A 4,592-nucleotide genomic window follows, 5' to 3' on the forward strand; every position below is an offset into this window, starting at 1 on the left:
GGAAAAATAAAAGTGTCGGGAGGGATTTTTTCCTTTGGAAGGTTTATTCCTCTGGGGGGGCTGTCCTCGGGGACGGATTATTTGCCTCTAGGGATTAGGCCTCTGGACGGGTGGAGAAAAAAAAAATTCTCCAATTCGGGAGAAAAAACTTTGAAAAGAAGTAAAAAAAGAAAATTTTAAAAGTTTTTAATACTTGTTTTTACACTCTCATGCACCCGCCGCGCCGCGCGCCGCACGCCAGCATGGCCAGCCAGCATAGCAGGACTCGGAAGCGCGCCGATCTGCCGGCCGTGGCCTAGCCGGTGGAAAAGGTGGCCGAGACAAACCCTGCAGGAGTAAAATCTCAGCGTCCGGGGCTTAGTCTCAACGGATTCGCCGTACCAACAGCTCTAGACGGCTTACAACAGCCCCGCCCACGAATACATTGTCCGCACGCGATTCTTGCCCCTAACGGACTTGATGATACCGACCCACCCACGCGCACCACTGATCTAGCGCGCGTGACGAGCGGGCCGTCACGCACTAGCCGACGAACCCTAGGGTTGCCCTTAATGTTCCTCACGCTCAAGGCCCTACTAAGCTCACCCTGCTCATACACGGGCGGGGTTCCGACATAGAGGCGTTTCAAGTCGTACTCCACGGACGTACCTGTCGCCATCGGCCGACGACCGACCGCGAACCAGAGGTTCCGAACCACCGTTCCACCGTACGGATCAAGATTACCGAGGCAATGCGCTTCATCAGTAGGCTAAAACTAACCTGTCTCACGGACGTCTAAACAACCCCACCACGTTCCCGTTGGCGGGTAACAATCCGACACTTGGCGAATTCTGCTTCGCAATGATAGGAAAGCCGACATCGAAGTATCAATCATCGACTCGCTAATGATCGCTTGGCCGCCACAAGCAGTTATATCCCTGTGGATCATTTCTACACCTCTCCTTGAAACTCCCAACGTCGAAAAGGATCGATAGGCACGCTTTCACGGGCCAGTATTCGTACTGAAAATCCAGGTCGAGCATGCATTTGCCTTTGCTCTACGGCGAGGTTTCCGTCCTCGCGAGCCCGCCTTGGGACAACCTTCGCTGCGCTTTAAGCAGATGTACCGCCCAAGTCCTAACTCCCCGTCCGAGGCTGCCCGCGCAGTCGCTGTCGCCGTCTTACCGCGTCGGGGAGTCGTGACTCCCCGAGCGCCACGCGACGGGGCTTGACGTCTTGAAACCTCGTACGCCTCCACCTGCAAGAAGCGCCGATCCCCACTACTTTCCGTCGGTAATGGAGGTCCCGCGGGTTGCGGTATTTCACTGTCCGCGCCCGGGCCGAAGACGCTACCCGCCTTATGCTACACCCTCCCACCTCCCTCCACATAGTCACTAGAACCAACTCGACAGGTCTTCTTCCCCGCTGATTTCACCAACCCTTCCCTTGTCTGTGATTTCGCCGGGGCTAGATAGGACATGGGAATCTCGTTAATTTTCCGTTCGTGCGCGTCGCTAATTAGACGACGAGGCTTTTGCTACCTTAAGAAGTCAATAGTTACTCCCGCCGTTTTTTCCCCCGCGCTTATGCGAATCTCTCACTTTGACATTCTGAGCCCTGGCAGAAATCACGTCCCGTATACACCTTTCAGGCTGGTCAGACGCTCGGTTTTAATTAGACATCGGATTCCCCCTGGTCCGTGACAGTTCTGAGACAGCGTGATCTTAGGTCGCGTCGTTGTCGCCCCAGCAGCCAACGCGCCCCGCGAAGGGGCGTCAGCCGAGCGAGGAGGGGCCCGCCGGCCCGGCCCCCACGGGTTTTCCCGCGCACGTCTCTCCCCCTCGGAGTGTCCTCCCCTCAGGTGTCGTGCGGTCTCCAGTCCTCCCCTAGCCCACACGATCCCGCCCCTCAGAGCCAATCCTTCTTTCCCGAAGTTACGGATCCCTTTTTGCCGACATCCTCATACCTACATTACTCCTGGCCAGAGCTGCTAACCTAAACCTGCCAGCGGACATGATACGGCCGTGCAGCGAGAATTGACTCCTCGACGGGTTTTCACCACGGACCGCCGTGACGCTCCGGACCACCTTGTCTTACGGCGACGCTTTTCGGCCTGGCCAGCCCTTTCCTCCGAAATGAAACCCATTCCAGGGCGAACCAGACCTTAAAAAAGAGACGACGCCTCTCCCCGGTGCCCACTGCAGCGTTCCCCTTCTGTCGCGACCGCCGCGCGGCCCCCCACGCCGGAACGTAGTCGACGAGGGTGCCGATCTGTTCTCCGCCGCCGCCCGGTTCCGAGCGAACCTTATCTGGAATCCCTTTCGCGTCGCCAGGTGGAATGACAGCCAGGCCGGCGGCCCGATCGGCCGCCGCCCGGCGCTTTTTTTCGACCCGCTTTCAGCAAGGGAGCTATCCCCCCCCTGAGACGACTCACCCCCTGAGCTATCACTGTTCCCCGCTGAAACCATTCCCCACTTCGGCCTTGAAAAGTACTCTCCGTTCAATATTTTGCTAACTACCACCAAGATCTTCACCCCGCGGCGCTTCCGAACGGGATCGCTCCCCGGAACTTTCACGCCACCGCGCGGCACCTCCTACTCGCCCCGGCCTGCCCGGGAGGGGATCGCACCCCTCCCGCGGCGGGCGGTGGCCCGGTGTGGGTCCGACGCTCACGCCAATCCATTTTTCCAGGCGTTCGGTTCGGCAGGTGAATTGTTACAACAACACTCCTGCGGATTCCGACTTCCGTGGCCACCGCCCTTCTGTCAGTACCGACCCACACCTTTTAGCGTTCTCCCGTGAGCGTCCTGCGGTGGCACCACAACCGGTGCGTTCGGTTCAACCCGCAGCGCCAGGTCAGCTTACCAAAAATGGCCCACTCGGCACCCGTGATTCTAGGCCAGCCCCGTGCGAGGCGGGTCTGGCGCCCTCACCCGTTGGAAAGTTTGAGAGGACATGCTTTACGCCCCGAGGCCTCCAACCATTCCTTTAAACGAGTGAAAATCGTCCGCGGCACCGGCGATCCTGAGGGAAAACTTCGAGGAACCCAGTCTACTAGATGTTTCGATTGTCTTTCGCCCCTACGGCCCCAAGTCCGTGCGTCGATTTGCACGTCAGAGTCGCTTCGAGCCTTCCACCAGAGTTTCCCCCCCGGCTTCGCTCTGCTCAGCGTAGATCAACCTTCTATCGTTCCCGAAGCCTGCAACTCATGCTCCGACAGGGCCGTCAACGCGGCGACCGCCGGGCCGGCGGTGCCTCCGGGACTCGGTGAGTCCCCAGAGATCCCGCCTCGGCCCCGCGAGGGCCGCTCGCCTTTCACTTCGCCGTGGGTTTAGTGAAACCCTGCGGCTCGCACAGGCTGGACTCCTAGGTTACCGTTTTCAAGACGGGGTCGTCAGGTTACCGTAATAACGCTGCGCACCTTTCGACGGACCGAGCCGCCCGCCCGAGGCCGAAACCCCCCCCGGCGAACTCGCCGCCGTTTTGTCCGCGTTCGACCACGGCACCCGAATACGTACGACCGCCCCTCGTCCAACTCGCGCCCACGATCCGCCGGGCCGCGACCCGCTAGGCGCGCGGACAGACGGCCCTGCCGGTGGCAGCGGAGTGCGCGCGCCGCCGTGTGGGGCACAGCGCCCGTCCCCCGAACTCGGAAGCGTCCCCGTCACCGGGGCGCCTCCGCGGGGGCACGGGCGCCAGACGCCACGGCGGGACAACGTCGCTCGGCTCAGCCATTTACCCCCTTGGCGTTTCACGCGCTTTGCAACCCTCTCTTTCAGATTTCTTTTCAACTTTCCTCACAGTACTTGTTTCCTATCGACTCGCGCAGTTACTTAGCCTTAGTGGAATTACCACCCCTTCGGCTGCACTGCCAAGCACCCCGACTCCGAGGTTCGAGGTCGGCGGAAGTGAGCGCCGCCGGCAAGGGCCTCTGGCCCCTCCCGCTCTGTGCATGCCGACGCGCGACGAAGAAACTCGCGCGGCGCTCCCAGACCCGCTCGACACCGACCCGAACGCTACACTCCCCGCGGCACGGCCCAGGGGTTTCAGCGCTGGGCTCTTCCCTCTTCACTCGCCGTTACTGGGATCCCCGTTGGTTTCTTTTCCTCTCGCTTACTGAAAATCTTTAGTTTCGGCGGGTACCCTCGTCCGATATGAGGTCGGCAGATCGCCCCATCCTGTCGGTTCGCCGCGCGTTCGTTATAACTTACTTCCCCGCATCCCCCACGAATCCTCGCTCGCGTGTACATCGAGCAGCCCAGGATTGAGGAAGAAGCAGCCGATCGCTGCGGGCTTGCCCCTCTTCGGTCGCTCTATTCGTCGTCCCCCCCATACCCAAGGCCGGTGGGCACGAAAGTCCTCCCTTGGTCAGACGGACCCTCGTTCTAACTACGGGCCGCGCAGTCGGGACGAGACCGTGTAGCCGGTACGTCACTTCGCGCCGCTCAGTCCCCCCCCGAGAAGACCGTTGCGCGACGTCGTAGGGCCGACCCTCATTGTTGGGAGTGCGGACTGCCGTGGACTTACGCCCACGCCGTATTGGCAGCGTTGTTATGCGTTCAAGACGTCGATGTTCAATGGCGTGGTGCAGCTGCAGTTTCACACGACTCAAT

At 60.5% G+C, this 4,592-nt stretch overlaps 1 pseudogene; it reads right to left on the minus strand.

Annotated features, from left to right (window-relative positions):
- Positions 1 to 336: 336 nt before the first annotated feature.
- Positions 337 to 4,142, minus strand: LOC144961245 (large subunit ribosomal RNA; annotated as a pseudogene).
- Positions 4,143 to 4,592: the final 450 nt, after the last annotated feature.

Source organism: Berghia stephanieae, unplaced genomic scaffold (assembly GCF_034508935.2).
Source record: "Berghia stephanieae isolate SIO BIC M18660-M18661 unplaced genomic scaffold, UCSD_Bste_1.3 scaffold1882, whole genome shotgun sequence".
NCBI lineage: Eukaryota > Metazoa > Mollusca > Gastropoda > Nudibranchia > Aeolidiidae > Berghia > Berghia stephanieae.